Raw genomic sequence first — 17,863 nt, 5'->3', positions numbered from 1 at the left:
TATATATATAGTCTCTTACCAATCATTTCCTAAGACCTACATGATTCCAGAGGATAACCCTGGACATCTTTTCTACTAAAGGCCTTACACAAATTTTGTTTCCAGTTCAACAAATCCATGGAATGAACAAAAGTAAAGGGCTAATGGGAGTGAAAGTTTTTTTTTTTTTTTCCGGCTTTTGGGATACCATAATGTTTGGAACAAGATAATGAAGCAACTCATGTGGCAGTGTCAATGTTCTACATAAGGAATGACATGCACAGTTCTTGTGTGTGGTTTCCTACTCTGTGATTACTTTGTATGCAGACATCAGCTGAACATGTTAAAACGCCCTACAAAGAACGTAATCCTGGGCGGACATCCAGTGTAAAACTGGTACTTCTTTCTAAAAAGAATCATTCTGTGCACAGCTAGCAATTAGAACAACATTTCTCCAGGAGTCAATGGTTACTTATGTTTAGTTTGACAATTCTCTCTTACATACTCTTCAAAGATACCAATCAAACCAGTTCAGTAAACCTAATTCAACACAAAATTAACAACAACACAAACTACCCCAAATAAGGTATAACTAAAAAATTATAATTTTATAACTAAATGCTCCTGTGTGACAAAGAAAAACCCATCATACCAGTTCTACATATTAATTTCAGAACAAAAATTTCAGGAAACAAGTTGCACTGGGTAATTATAATGGGTAACTAAAGGCTCCGGATAATCTGAATATGTATAATATCCAGTTACCTAGCCTAATACACAAAAACCTTCCATGACCAGCCAATTCTTCATTTGTATCTCACATGCTCCCCATCGCAGCCACTCACAGTGGGAGGGTTTCAGCAACCATAGCAGCACTGTAATCCTGCAAACAATGAGAAGGACTAGGTACTGCTAGCTGCTAAATGACAAGATACAGGGTTGTGAATCAGCAGCAATAATGCTGAAAGCCACCACCCTGCAAAATATTAATTTCCACTGTAGTATGGACAGACAGACTAATAGGAAGTGGCCACTCTGGCTGCTACAGTTTCTTCCCAACAATCACCCATCCATTGCTCAGCTTTGTTACCTGGCTCAGTGCTCAACCCGGAATTTTTTTTAAGCCGGGTGGGAAGAAATTGTAGGTGGGTGGTAGCCCCTTTATTGTGACCAAACTCTAGTAACTCTAGTAACCACCCAAAAACAGCCGGGTGGGTGCTGAAAAGTGCCGGGTGGTACGCCCAGCTAAAAGGGTCTGGGGAGAACCCTGTGGCTGGGGGCCGGGGGGACTGAGACTATAGTGGGGGGTACTTGTGACAGCTAGATGAGCCCCTCTAAATACAAAATTTACTTCAGAATGTGGATATTTGCAAAGCATTTGATTTTCATTCACACATGACAGCGATAGGGTTTGGTAACTGAGGTCTCAAGCTGGAAGCAGAAAGGATGTACACAAGCCCAATACTAAGTAGTACTGAGTTTTTCCTGGGGCTCTTAAAACATAGGGAGTAGTTCAGAACACAAATAAGGTAATTTTAGGTACCTTGGATTACGTTTTCTTTTTCTGGTTTTAAAACAACAGTACTTATCATTACAAAGTGTACAGTAATATTAAAGAGTTCCCCCTAAAATAAATAAGACATGATCATCACATGTGTTTCATTACTTGCCTTAGATCTTCATACTCTTCACCAGCAGTTAAAAAGTTGTGAAACAAACTTGTTCAGTGCTGTACCAGGAATCCTTAATGTTTAAAATAAAGCCAACAGAACCTAGGAAATAAAAACAGTACAGTTAATATTTCATGATGATTACTAATACTAATCTTGCCAAATCTAATTAGCACTTAAAAACTTTCAGTAGCCCTGTCCAAACTAAAGCTACGTACACACTTCCAATTATTATCGTTGGAAAACGAACGACGAACGATCCTGCACGATATCTACGAACGATCGTATAGCACCGATCCTGCACATAGAGATAACGACACTATCGTTCGTAGATATTGTACACACAATAGATACGATCGTTTGAGCGATAGAGGAACTATGTGCACGACAGGTAAGTGAAAGAACGTTCGTTCATTACGCATGCTCAGCCCATGGACGATCAACGAACGACCGTACACACGAACGATGTTCAACGATCGTCGTCCAATCCGATCCGCCGGTCCGGTCGTTCGTTTCCAACGACTTTCCTCGTTCGTCGGCGTCGTTGGTTACTTTTTTACGAACGATTTTTTGCCCAATCGATCGTTCGTCATTCGTTTTGAACGATAAAAATTGGAAGTGTGTACGCACCTTTACACAGTACAAACGATCATAAATATTTTGTCAGAAAGATTATCTGTGTAATGATTCCAGAACGAAGACTGCCAATAATTTCAGGAGTCAACAGCTGGTTTTACAGGCGACAGAGAGCCAGGAAGTGGGTGCTAGGGTTTAATTATCAGGTGCTACAAAGAGAAAAACACCCTATAACTCTTTCGAGAGTGAACTTAAGACAAGAGAAGCTTCAGTAATAGGTTTGGAAAGGTCATTGCAAAAATGTTTCCTCTGTTCCAAAAGCCTGATAGTCACACATCCACATTCTTCATGGTTTTAACAAAAGATTATTAGAAAGAAAAATGTGTAAAAGGTGACCATGGTCAGGCTTTCATTGTACCACTTAATGACCACTACTAAAATTGAATAGAATAGACAGGATCCCCGGTGGAAATCAACCACAGTTGTACTCTGCACTGAAAGGAGATTTTTTGGTTCTGGGGTACCATTAAACCACTCACCTTAACAAGAGAACAGGGAAACCCCCCTTCCAAGAGAACAGCCCATATAGCTGCTTCTCTTCCCAGCGGTGTTGGTGGCAGGCACTCCAACATCATCATGTACAATACATGAACAGAAGATGCCAAAGGCCCACCCACAACCTGGGGCACTGGGGGAGTTAAAAGCTGGATGCCAGCGGAGGAGGGAATAAGGTCCACAAAACTGATTTTATTGGTACCCTACCATGTAACTCCTTCAATGCAGGAGAGCCTCACTGCAAGGGAAACTTTGGATTTCCCTTTAGTTTAGCTTGAAAAAAGTCTATACTTTTTATACATCCCATTGAGTATAATCATTACTCATCTTTACTAATACATTTCCTGAAACTACTTGGAACCACTTTATTATGTAAGATATACCCTTGGCAATACGTAAAAGTCCATATCACCAAGAAAAAAAAAGAAAGGATTTCCACCCTGACAAATACAGCCAAGCTGTATTTTTTTTTCTTTAAAGTCCTGATATGTCACAGGATGTTCTCACAATCAGGTATCTGAGGCCTACACTAAATTGTCCCTGGAACACCTATGCAGGATTTTCAAAACCTTTTAATACTAAAAAAGAAATAATAGGGTAACTGGAGATATGAACCATTCAAGAACATAGAAAACACGACTTAAAGGTGAACGGTGCCTACACAAGTTACTAAATCCCTTAACAAATAAGTCTTCAAAAGGAAAAGATCAACATTACTTTGTGTGTCAATGGAACTTTACAGGAGACCTGTCAGACCAGCTAGAAATGCCACACAAATAAATAACATATACTTACACCCACTTCTTCTAAGAAGTGTCACCTATAAATTATGCCTCTTCTATACATGTGTAAATATTTTTGGCATTGTGTATGTGAAGTTTAAGGCAACAATGGTTGGGATATGACAATAATTTCATTTGATCATGTGAAGTTTTGCAAACATTGGACAAGATTACAAAGCCAGACCATTAAAAGAATCCAAAAAAGTGGGATAATAAATTCTAGCATGTAATAAAAGTGTCAAACCACATGTTTTTATGGTATAGTCTAGTACTACATAGAGCTCAAATTAGAAATGTATGTACCCACTTCCTGGCAGTTTTACCAAACAGGAAGCGAAGAGAAAATTTACATTGGGACATAGATCAAAATAAAAATCTGACAAAGGTTCTAGCCTTCCCATAATGGGGGGGGGGGGGGTAAAGCATGGACTGTCAGACAGACAGGAAAGGGTGGGGATGGCCACCAGTTGCATCCCAAATTACAAAAAGCTACCACAAAGTGCATGTTGGCCACATATCTAGGTGAGCATTGTGTAAAGTATCATTTATAATACTATTTGTAAATAGTTTCAAGAATAGCAAACTGTTTTACACCCAAATGTGTCAGATGCAACTTGTTCCTATTGATGGAGTGTGAGCTTCCATATTGCACTGACCTGTACCTGCCTGCCCTTCCAACAGCTAATTATTATTATTAAACAGCACCAATTTATTACACAGCGCTGTACATTAAATAGGGGCTGCAGATGACAGACAGTATCACAGGAGGAAAAGAGGACCCTGCTCCGAAGAGCTTACAATCTAGGAGACAATTACAATTAATACTTGAATTATCAGATGCCTCCACCACCAGCAAAAATATTTTGGGCATCCTTTTCTGCGAGCACTGGAGCTGAAAACGTCCTATTAGTGCTGATTAAAACTTTAAAAGATATCTAAATACCAAAATAAAATAAACCCCCCTCACCTAAATAAACTAAAAACTGGGGGGCAGGCATTTTTAATTTAAATAAGAAGCGAGGCTCAGGAGACAATGTTGTTCATCCAGACATCTTGGCTACCATGTGTTGCAGTCTATTACACTAGCAAAAGGCTGCAGGTCCGATTCATGTTCCCCCTCATGTGCCTTGGTCTGTAAGGTAGCCCCATCCAAATACATGGGCCAGGTAAACATCAAGCACAGTAACATACATGGCAATGAGCTGATCAAATCAAAAGGTAATTCTTACAATTGTCAGACATTATACCATAAAAACAAGTAGCCTTGCAGATACAGATCATCAATATAATTAAAAAATAATAATAATTGTTATCTACCTTTATATAACACAGCCTTTTCCACAAACCTGCTTTAGGATTAGTGAAAATTAATATCAGTGCTGTGCTAGAAATTACTACTGCATTATGTATGTTAAAGCTAAACCAAACAATTTGTAAATGCTCCTATTCTAAGCACCTAATGAATGTGCGCTCACTAATTTCCTGGCCGGTACTCATCTACGATTGCTTACTACTGATAAAAAGGTTTATAAAGGGAAGCTATCAAGGCAAATAAGGGGATAGCAATACCTTTGCAGTTAGGGTACACAATCTGAGGCTTTCATACTTATCCTTGTATTATAAATTAATATCAGCAGAAACAAAAACTTCATCAGTAAATATGCAGATTTGTGAATTAAGTCAGAAATCTTCATATTTATTCCAGGTCCTAAACTAAAAAGAGCTAAAACCACTGAAACAGGGAGACCATATAACTAGCATTCTTAAGAAGAAATGTCACCAGTGGCATCATGGGTGCTGCTGTTTGCATATTCAGGCTTGGTAGGTCAGTACAAGCCCCCAGTAATATGCTATAGTGAGGAACCCCAGAAAGACTCCAAAAGAAGATGCAATATGCATGCGGGAAATCAAAAGGGGATCGTTTTTATCCACAACTATTACTAACGAAAACAAACCATAAATAAGCCTATTGGGTGGAAATTTCAGGAGTCATGGCAGGTGCTGAGACCAAGAAGGGGGCTAATCCCCTGCAGAATGGATTTCAAGAAGTACATTTGTCTCTATGTTCTACCTTGCCATCAACACCACACTTTTCTGATTCTGTGTAAAGCTGTCCCAGTGCCATTTCATCTTGAAAACAGAAATATGATGTTTTGTGTTTATTGGTCAACCCAAAGGAACTTCTTGGTGTATACACAGCAATGATAAATAGGCATGTTTAAGGCTATGCTCACATTGGCAGCAGGGACAGGCATAAATTTGTAGCACCCACAATACTGTGCCAGTGGCCAATACTAAACTGCTCACTGCCGTCCTCAATTATTCTCTAGAGCAGCCACATGTAGAATCTTACTCCTGGGGCCCCAAGTCGAAGGTGTGAAGAAGCGGTAAGCACAATCTAACCTCAACACCAATCTGAACATCTTCCTGCTTATGGAATCCAAGAATCGTGTTGATTGCTAGCTCTGTTATTAGCTTAACTTCAAGATGATTAGTTTGGGCTTTGCATGAATTCCTTTCCACAAATCAAGGCTCATTTTCTTAGGCACACCTTGTTGCTGAAATACACCAAGTATGAAAGAGTTTTTTAGATGGAGTATTTATAGTTATATAAAGATATCCCTGCAGCAATTCTCTGCCCTCGCTCACACTGGACATTTCCACCCTTATGCCTTTGTTATCATACAAAGTATCAAAAACAGGAAAAAAATGTATTCTTAAGAAATGTTAAATGAGTTTATCTCCTGGAAGAGACATTACCCACATCCAGAAGAAGGGACTTTTCATTCGGAGCCATTTGTACTTGGGGACCTAATGGACTGTAAGTAAAGAAGACTTTATTTTTACAAAGATACAATCCTTTGACTTAGGCCACTGATGTCTTTGAATTTAGTATTCCTTATAGGTAGCTTTATGATGATGAATAATAGACATCCTGTGCTTTTATTCACAAATATTTGATATAGAGTTGCCCTTGTAGCAGCCTCTCACCTGGTGACGTGCTACTAAGAAGATTACATTCCACTAACTGGGAACAAAGAGAATGAGGAAATGCTTCCTCCTCCCTGCAGCAAACTGATGACAGCATTTAAACCTGGGCAAAATGCACTTTTCTGAAAAAAAATACAGCTGCTAAAAATCATAACATAACAGGAATTTATTTTCACAGACTTGTTACTTTACTGAAAGGTGAATGTTAGGAAAACACTCAAATTTTTTTAAACTTCTCCACTTTAAGGAAGTAAATATTACATGCTTTCAAACTTCTCTAAACTAATACTTTTGTAAAGTTTTCAGATTGATTTTCATAATCCAGAATTAGTTTCACATGAAATGTTACATAAAAGTCATTTTAAATAAAGTCCTTCCATAAATACATTTGCAGAACTTGTAAAGCCAAAACATATGCATTTCACTTCTCTCTGGTGTTGCATAATCCATTGTTGCCTGTTATTCAGAACTTAGGGTCATAAACAAGTGCTTATGTCCAACTCTCAGCCTGCTCTGGGTAATCCATTTAAAAGATGAGAGGCAGTGAGAAACCCAGTAAGCTTATTGTGTTTGACAAATGCACATTAATTATATTAACCCACTGGTAGCCAGGACGTTCCTGCATTATGCAAATGGTCACTTAAAGAGGCACGGTCACTCTGTCCAAGTGAATGAGCCTAAAAAAATGTTCCCTAGCCAGCTCTGTTCCCTGATGTGCATCCCTTCAGTGCTCCACCACCAAAAACTATGTACACAGCCAGTCATTACCTGTCTTTCATGGATCAGAACAACTGCTGTACACACGTCAGATTCTTGCACAAGATGAGCCCAAAAGCTCGTTTCGGACAACAAATCATCTGACGTGTACATAGCTTAAGCCTTCCTCTACTTCAACCAGCATAAAATACCTGGTGCTTTTTGGTTTGAGGAAGCATGTGACCTCCTGCCACATGACAGCTTTTTTTATTTTTATTTAGGTATTTTATTGCCAGCTTAGACTTAAACGGCAAGGCGACAGTCTTTTTATTAATCTTTGTTTCTAAAACTTTCATACACAGTGCTTACATATTCAAGTCAATTAAAAGCTATACATACCTAGTTAAACCTATACTTGCCAATGAAAGGAAAAAATTCTTCCAAAATGGGCATATAATTTAGACTTTTCCTTAACTATTTTAGGATTATCATACTAAACCGCTTTCCTTACAGGACTAGTTTTTAGAGATCTGTAAAACTTGTATTGGGTTTTCAAACTCATTTCAATTCATTTTATTGTCTATCCAAAAAACCTTATAAATACACAAAGAACTACACACACGTCAAGTTCCCCTTTTGAATTTGCTTATTAGTCAAATAAGCCTTCTATCAAGTTTAAATCAAGAGGCTCTCAAAAGAAAATTGAACAATCCTTCTGTCTTTTCACAGAGGTAATGTTCTTGGATAGCATTATTACCTCGCAGACTTTTTGTTCTCGAAAGAATCTATAATGCTTTAGAATACATTTCCTTCCTATTTTTATTAGCACCATGACATACTGCAATAATAAAATACAGTTCTCTAGCCAGTCATCTTTTACCATCTATCTGGCTCCATAGCTTCTATGTTTAATAAAGTGTTTACGGAGCACAATACCTTAAGCTGACATTTACACCTTTAACTGATAGCTGGGTCAGAAGTTTTATTCAGAAAAACCTGGGATCAGAACAGTTACCACTTCCAGTGCAGTTCTTTAGCCAAGGTATAGTCATCTAGGAATATTTTGTGATGTTTTTAACAGTAAACAATTTATATAAATATAAAGTTGAATTATAGCTTTACACTATCTACGCAGAGCTGATGTTAAGGTATATGAATTAGGAACATTTAACTACTAATTTCTTTCTACATTGAAGAAAGCCAGTTTATAGAGTTCAATAGCTGAAGCTTACATGAATACAGACAAGAAGTCTACATCCAGCTGCTACATCCAAAAACAGACTGACCCAAAACTTTTTTTTCTAATACAGGATGAACAAACCAAATATTTTTGTTTGTTTGCTTTAAGAGATCAGCCTAAAAATACACATTAATACAACCCAAGTATCAAAATGAGTCACGATGTTCTGACTGTAAAGCATGTACAGTAGCACTATAGATTTGTACTTGAAGATTGCTGTGCCAAGTCAGACGGTGTACCAAAACTACAGGGAGGCAATGCACTCTGGATCATTTGGCACAGGAGTTAGTATGACAGGAAACAAACAAACTTGAGAACATTTACAATTTTCCAGCTGAAATAAATACATTTAACACAGCTACAACTGCAGTGTAATATTTCAAATGACACACATGAAGCACTTTGATCACTAAAGAGTTTCTCTCAGATCCTGCAGCATTAACTCATGTCATACCAGACGGCCCTGCTGGCAGCAATAGCTGTGATGATCTAATCAACAAGGGTAAATCATTTGAAATGCATAAAAGCAGAAGTAAAGTGCAGGAGTGCTGGCAGTTCTGAAACAAGTCCATTTATCTAGCTTGCAGAGCAGCAGGTCTGGCTAATCCCCTCTTAGGCCATGTGGACACAGTAAATCAGGCTTTGCAAGGGGGATTGTTTGCATTGTCTTCAAAAAAAAAAAAAAAAATTTAGAAATAAGATGATTTAAACATCTCTCCTAGGTGTGCAAAGCCAAGGTCTCCAGTTTGTCAAACTAAAAAGGGCAGGGATGAGAGGCTTCAAAAACTACAAAATCCATGCTTCAGATTTAACAAAAAAAAAATTCTTAATATTTGCTATCTTGCTAAACAGGCAACCATTTGTTTTATGAGTCTTCCAGTACTTTTAATGCATCTGATTGCTCCAGGTTAGAAACTCAGCAATGGTAAAGGACATAGATGGCAACCCAAAAAATAGGTCAGTGGTATAAGTAACAATTATTAAAGGATGCAAGGATTGCATAATTAAAGTTGAGAGCCATGAAGACTCAATAAATGCCAGATGAAAGGTGTAAGGGGACTGCTCAGGTACCATTGGAGAATTGATAAGATGCATGGCCCCGGTAGGAAGTCATTTGTTACCTCTAAAACATGTGTGTCAGCTTAGAGAGCATGTAGTAGCATGTGTGATCAACACAGAAACAAGCATGGCTATTGTATGAAGAACTGACTTTAGAAGACTAGATAATGTGCAATGACTAACCAATGTAGCTTTCAGTCCAAACTTTTAGCGCGTGCAGTGAGACACTGACAGATAAATAAAACCGTTAGAACAATAGATAAAATCATAACGGCGCCAACTTAACACTCAAACAAATCTAGATCTTTGCAGATGTTTTAATCTTTTCAACCATCTGTACCATTCATACCACTAGCACAAATAATTTTCAACCTTGGTGATAACAACGGACATTACTAGATTGTAAGCTCTTCGGGGCAGGGTCCTCTCCTGTATCACTGTCTGTATTAGTCTGTCATTTGCAATCCCTATTTAAAGTACAGCGCTGCGTAATATGTTGGCATTATATAAATCCTGTTTAATAATAATAATAATAAAAGTTTAATAATAATAACATTACGATACCAGGAAAATGCCTACAACATTTACCCTACTCTTGGTTTGATCCTGAAGTTGTACAAACCCCAAAATGAAGGGCACCTTGGGAGGGGCAGACATCATTTGAAGCTGTCCAGCCTTCAGGTTAACATAATAAGACTGGGCAGTTCTTTCACTGTTGATATCATCATGAAAGGACCAACATATGCCACCAGAAGAAAATGCCAAGCCACAGTGGGGGGGGGGGGGGGGATGCAATTGGGGAGTGAAGAAGACCAGAATAATTTCAAAGTCATCATTTAACAAGCTGGCAATAAATGAGACACTTTATCCCCCTTTATACCCCTGGACTTGTCCCCCCCCCCCCCTACTTCTCTATTTTATTTAAGTTCGTAAAGCCCAGGTTGTTTTGCCCAGGAAATTTTGATTGCTATCATAGTGGCTAAAGCTATCACGGATGCAAAAGAGAATTGTATACTAAGATATTGCCTAAATGGCTGTCAACTGTGACTGCAATTCCTCTCCAAACTGCTATCTGCAATACAAACTTATCTGTCTTGCTGGGAATAGACACAAATATCTTCTTCCATCTGTCATTTTATTTAGCTGTCATCTGCACAAAATATTTCCTTCTTTACTAACAAAATGACATTTATTATGAAGTAACTTCCTCAAAAAGGAGATTTAGGCAGAAATCTTACTAGCATTGCATTTCAAGAAGGGAAAATCCCCTCAAGATCAGGAAGCAAATTTGTGCATACTTGACTGGTTATTCAGATCCCATTCAGGACCAGCAGCCTATAAAGCCCATAAAGTTCAGTCTCAATCACATACAAACCCCCAGTGGGACCCCCCATTGTTGCAGTTACAGTATGTAAATGGGGAGCCCTGACCATGCACACAGGGGGACACTTATCAATTCTGGCATACAGCCAGGCAGTGCCAAGCAGGGGCAGTAATTCAGATTTACTATAAAAGCTGTACATTAAAGTGGAACTAACCCCTACTTTCCCCCTTGCTGCCAAGCATCACCATTTAGATCTGCAGTTGCTGCAGAGGGATTAAAAGATCTGTTTAGAGTGGATATAAGCACAATGACAACTACAGATCATCACCAGAGACAGTATTTGAATGTGGCATACATTGACCATGTGTTGGAAGGCAGAATGTAAATAAAACACTACAAAAGTAACCATGTGTGTTTGATTAATAGCATTCATTTGACATCTCCAATTTGCTTTATTTGCCAAACCCCAAAATCAACAGGGTTTAGTTCCACAGGACTTCTTAAATTCTGACCTCTAAAGCTCTGATATAAAAGCCAATAGACAATAGAATGTCCCGGTGACCACTTGTGCAAGTCATCTGCAGTGCTTAATGTACCTCAGTCCTTTGCAAAACGGTCCCAGGACTGCAGACACTAAAATACACAGAATAAACCGGGGTATATACTTTTCTGAATTTAAAGCAATCTGATTTTCTATGGATATAAGTAGACTTTTCTCACTAACCATCTTGATAAATGTCCTTCAAGCGATGATTCATAAATTTGGCTACCTCTTCTATAAGTCTCACATTGCACGGCCCCTTCACATCTAACCATTGCAATAGGTTACTGTACTGCAATAAGTAAGTCCACATATTTTGAATGGGCTATAAACACACTGCAATGAAACCTCAACACGCACTTTAATGCGGTGCACAGAATGCAATATATGTGCTGCAGTGCATTCATATAGAATATGTTCGGTGCCATGCTAAGTAATTTATTGCTATGTCGTTCATTTTTTATTTACATACATATTTATATACTTCCAAAAAGAATAGCAATGCAACACAAAGTGCTGTGCTTAACCAAAATGTGAAATAAGGAGGGGGTCTTAAGAAAACACATTCATTACATTGCAAGACCTGTAATACTAGGATAGATATGATGTATATTTCCCATAAATAAAGGAAAGTACTTAACAAATTTTTTTCGGGAAGTTGCAAATCAATGGATTACTAGACAAGTCAGCACAACAAGGAATAAAAAACACAACTTAAGGATAATTTAGTCTATAGAGTAGAACTACCTGATTTACACGAATACAGGAAAAGAATTTAAAAAGGAAAATAAAAAAACAATATACAAAACGTTGGGTTACTGCAATGGTTTATTCATAAATATAAATGTGAATCTGTCTCTGACAGCTCATTACAAGTTGCTGAATATCTTTCATACAGCTCAATCACACTACTCCAATACAAAGACGGTGCCCTGCAGATTGACAGGGTCAGTGAGAGACAGCAACTTCATCCCAAGTCCGACACAAAAGTCACCAGTGGTACATCTATGACCCCTATCCCCCCCATCCTAATTAGATTCATCACTGGAAATACACACATCGGGAAACAAATCAGAGATGCTAAATACATTAGGAGCGTCAGCCCAGAAAACCAGCAAGACTCATTCTGACACACACTCGGCACATGCCCGCTAGGGTAATTTTAACAATACACAATGCACTCATTTCTTTTATTATACAGTCTCACAAATAACCGGCTCATACTGAGCAATCATTAGTGGTTTTTGGCTCAGCAAAGTATGGAATCAGAAATATTCTCAGAATATAAAGCAACTGATATTCCTAGTGTATTAAGAAGCTCAAGCCGAGCAATAATGCAGACAAGCAAAGGCTTTTATCATACAAATAAGCATCCCTGCTCTGTCATCTAGGAATTCTTAATGCTCTACAACAAATGTATTCTTAGGAGGCAATTCTAGGGAAAACGAACAGGTTGAACACCATTAACACAGACCTTATCAAATCTAAGGCTGATTTCTAATTATGTGTAATCGTGACATGGTAAATTCACAAAGAAGCGATCCTCCCCCTTTACTAAGTAATAGTTGCTGACCCATTATGAGAATGAATGTTCAAATGACCATAGGGATCAATGTAACACTTTGTTCATTGGGAAAAATTATATTCCAATTCATTTTAAGATAGCCCCCAAAGGGTGACCCAAAAAACTGATTCTGCATATTTATCTACGGAGACCCACAGACCTAACAGAAGAATACAATCCTTGGAAGAAAGTACAAACTCTACCCCTTGGTTTCCCATCCAGGGAAAAAGCAGTCTGTGACTCGGGTCAGTTTAAGTGACCCCAATGATCTTATTAGCTACTTGCAGGGATGACATGCTTCCCAATGGTCAGCAGTGTAAGAGGCATTCTTCCCAGTGACCGCCATGTTAATAGACAGTGAGCTGTGGATACAGAAATTACATCTGGGGTTCCCTGAAGACCTGAAATGTATTTCAAGGCTTCCCCCATGTAAAAAGGTCCAGGAATCCATCTCTAAACACTCTGATTGGACTCAGAATCAAAGCCCAGTGCCAAATGACTGAGCCAGATATGTAATGGATGGTTTCAGAGGTAAACTACAACTAATGAGAATGATGTCACTTTAGTTTCCATGCCACATAAATGCTCACTATTAAGCCTTGGCAAAACAATCTTTACAACCTTCTCTAAACTCGGGACTTCAAACAACTGTTTCCATTTTCAATCCCTTTTTGCACTACTATAAATACAACACACTTCAATAAACCCAATAAACACATTCTGTCACCTTGTTGGGACCTAACCAACAGCTTTCTCACATGGAATAACATTCTACTGTCAGCTTCAAAAGTCCAAACTTATAAAATTGTAACAAGAAATATAAAAAACGAACACAGCAATAGCAGAAGGGAAACAAATTAGAAAAGCATATGTTTTCTACAAGCCAGATATATGAGGGTAATAATCACTGCCTATAAACAAGATCTTCAACAGAAACTTTTTTTTTTTTAATTGATCCAGTCTGCAAATGAAATGCAATCCACATGTGCAGCAATGTAAATGACGTACAGGAATGCAGCCCTGACCCCGGGCAATATGGCGGTGAAGCTATAAAAGGTCAAATGCTTTTCATCTCTTTGGGTGCATGGAATATGTGTCAGGGTCAGATCAGTAACGGCTCCATGGTATTTTCATGTATCCGATACCGGTCTAGCTCTAATAAAACATGCTATTTATGTTCAAACAATTTCCTGTGCTGTTTTCTATTTCTGAACAAATTTTATTTTGTAGAGAATCTGTTTTCAATTGTTACAAGATTACAATGAAATTCATCATGCCATGTCATTCCCAATACCAACATGTCCCAGCAGGACCAGGGAATGTTAGCGATACGTGCAACAGAAAGACATAACCTGAAAGCATCATAACATTTACACATTATCCACACATCACGTTCTTCAATGTTTTCCATTACTATAAGGATCCAAACAAGGCAATGGATTCATCCACAACATAAAAAAGAATGAATAATTCCAAACATCTTTCAGTTCTGTGTTCTTGTGACGTATTCTTTTATTTTCACTCCAGTTACCCTAACTGTTACTGTTTGATCTCCTTTCTCCCAAAAACATATACAACTTAGTATATGCAAAGTGAAAATGTATCCCCTATGGACCAATCTACAAAGGTGTTCTGCACTTACAGGGCATTTGATTGCCTGCTATTCTCATTTTATACAAGAGCTGCCACTCTCATTTTAATGTTAGGAGCTCATAGATGGCTGGCAGGCGTTCAGATGCCCCAAAACTGCCAGTGTGAATATGCTCTAAATCTTAATGTAATTCGGAAAAAATTAACAGCATTTATTAAGCTTCATGTTTTAGAAAAGCAAATTAAAATTAATGAATGTTCCTTTTAAGTTGAGTAGCCAAGATGACTAATTAAAAAGCAAAAACGTAGAATGGTGTAAGTCCCAGCAACCAATCAGAACTCGGCATTCATCAGACCTTCCACGGTGGGATGCTGAATTCTGGATGGATAAACAAATGTAACCCATCTCAACTGTTCACAATATTTGACTCATTAAATGAGGCCTAATTTCTATCAAGGATGCACCTAAACATAACTATATCCTTGGGAAAAAAACAAAACTCCCCTCTCTTCTCACTTGCAAATTGATCTGACAGTGTACCTGATATTTGTCAAAGTCTAAATTGCTTTACTCAGCTGACACCACAGCATAACGCTGTTAAAATTAACTAATTCCCAATGCACACGGAGAGCTTGTATCTGAAGGAAACTTTCATCCACACGGCTTATTAAATAGCAGCTCATCACATTACTGAGAGACACGTATGATGACTGCAGGGGTCACACACGGCTGTATATAAAACACAGCTAGAGATATCATATGCATGTATGATCCCTAAAAGAGTCACATACACATTCTCAAACATGGCTGTATATAAAATCCAGCTTGGATATTATATCATGTATGATCCTTACTGGAGTCACATACACATAGTCATACACGGCTGTATATAAAACCCAGATATCATGCTTATTTGTGTCCTGCATGTATGGGTCATACACAGATGAATATAAAACCCCCCAATCATGCCCCTATTTAATGTACAGCGCTGCGTAATATGTTGGCGCTATATAAATCCTGTTTATTAATAATAATAATGCTTATTTTCTGTCCGGCACATATGATCACTAGGGTCACGTACATAGTATTATCACACGGCTGTAAACAAAACCCAGCTAAATCATACTGCCTATTTTCTGTGCTACAATGAAGGCCAACATAACAAGCCAAAGCATCAAATTCCAAGGACATATTATGTACAACCAAATAATAATTCAGCAATTCTTAGATTACTGCAAACTCCGACGACAGAGAAAGCCAAGATGATATTCAGCAGAAGGCAGCAAACAATAGGATATGAACTTCCCCTGCTAGGTTCTGGGAATCCAAAACAGTAACCTAATACACACATGAATCATATATGCAGCTGCCAAGATTTGGTAATGAATATATGCTTTGAAAAAAAAATTGCTCCCTAAGCAATCAATAAAAGAAGCAACACATCCACACATCCCGATCCTCCGGCTTTATCCCTCTCCGTTATATTAGATATGATTGCTGTCCTGCCTCTGGGAATCGCCAACCTTCCCCTACTCGCCTCTATCCCATAGGCCTGCAAGGAAAAACTTGGTATCTACCCAAAACAGGTTGGCAAAGCTTCATTGGGACAAAGGGAAGTTGACAATGCATGATAGAACCGTCACCAGGAACCAGCTAATGAACAACATGACCGGCTGCTCCATACAACAAACGGCACAATTCTCTCCTGCTTTTCAATTTTAAAATTATAATTTGCTCCCTCATTAATACAATATACCAACCACACCTAGCAAATCACCAGGTGAATCCACATTAATTTGTAAATCGCATATCCATATCATTATAAGAACCTGGCAATGTGTGTATGACAACAACATATGCTTTACTGTCACATCACTGACAAATATATGAAGGACTAAGATAAGGGATGTCTAAACAAACATGAGCATGGCTCATACCTGCCAGTCCGGAGCCTCCCCCGGGCAGAGGCGGCGATAGGTAGCCCAAGACGAAAGGAAAGCAAATCCGTGGAAGCCAGGAAGTTGACAGTGAGCTCCCCTCCCCCCGCCGGTAGTGTCTCCTCGGGTTCTCCGCCCCAGTGACCCTCTTCTTCCCGCCCCAGGTCTCTCAGTGTCCGGGGACCGGCTCTGCTCGTCTCCCAGCCTCCGCCAACCCGGCTCAGCTCACAGCGCGGCAACAATAACAGCGACCCCCTCCTTCCCTCTCCCGAGACACCGCCCCCTGCCGGCCCCGCCCCGGGACAGCCTCCAGCTCACACAGGGGACAGGCGCGTGTACAGGAGGCTCTATAGGAGAGCCGCACTCCCCACAACCATGGACACGTGACCAGGTGTGAGGGAGCCGGGAATGCTCATACTGTACAGGACGGTGCCTGCTTCATATGCGGGATTCTCAGTGTTACTGAGAGATAGAAATACATACTTATAGGTATACTTCCAGCTCCTTATCTCTCATGGGTCTGTGCAGGACATGCTACTTCTGCAACTATCAGTGCCTGCAAGGTGACAACGCTGCCCTTGTGCAAGTGTGTGCACGCTTATTGTTGTCACCAGGGTTCCTCCAGAGGTTACTAGGGGGCACCCCTCAGGTCACTTTAACTGACACCAATGATCTTTTTGGCAATCTGTAATAGTGACATTCTTCCCACTGACCACCACACTAACATACTGTGAGCTGTGGATATTGCCATTGCTCTTTCTATAGGGGGTCTTACCTGCAATGTGAAACAAAAGTGCCGATCTCACACACGTGCAATGAGATCAGCTCTTTTTTTTGCATTTATAGGGAGACGTGTCACCTGATCTCTCACCTGCATTGTGCAAGATCAGGTGATGTGAGCAGAAGCTGGAAGAAAAAAAAATATATAACTAAAAGTTGTATTGCTTCTTCTTCCTTCGCCTAATAGTAACAAAACACAGACCCCAGCTCCCAGTTCCTGCTCTCTTCCAAGAATTAAAAAAAATTAAACATTTTTGCACAGCTCAGCAAATTGTAGTAACACAAATTGACTTTTTATTTTTTTAGAGAACTTCTCCAAACATTTGCACATTTTGCAAGATTATTCTGAACACGTTATGGGTTATAATCCATGCATGCAATGTATAAATGAAAGTGTTTGTTGATCTATTACAAATGGGGAAACCCTTGAAATAACTTTAGGTCTTCAAGGAACCCCTTCGATAATCCTCAGATCACAGTACATCGGTGAGGTGTTCAGTGGGAAGAATGTTTCTTACCACAAGGTCAATTTGAGATTTCCCTGTTATATCTAAAACCCTAATATGAACAAGTGCACA

The 17,863-nt window shown here is 39.0% G+C and overlaps 1 protein-coding gene across 1 annotated transcript in view; it reads right to left on the bottom strand.

Moving 5' to 3' along the window:
- Positions 1-8,880, bottom strand: part of NDST2 (N-deacetylase and N-sulfotransferase 2) — a gene marked incomplete in the record, with an annotated part of 86,695 nt that extends 77,815 nt beyond the window's left edge. The window contains 2 exon segments of the mRNA XM_072425084.1: positions 1,649-1,751; positions 5,966-8,880.
- Between the last annotated feature and the right edge of the window lie 8,983 nt (positions 8,881-17,863).

The sequence above is a fragment of the Pyxicephalus adspersus genome, chromosome 10 (assembly GCF_032062135.1).
Source record: "Pyxicephalus adspersus chromosome 10, UCB_Pads_2.0, whole genome shotgun sequence".
NCBI lineage: Eukaryota > Metazoa > Chordata > Amphibia > Anura > Pyxicephalidae > Pyxicephalus > Pyxicephalus adspersus.
Note: the sequence above shows the minus strand (reverse complement) of the source record. Positions and strands in the feature narration are given on the sequence as shown.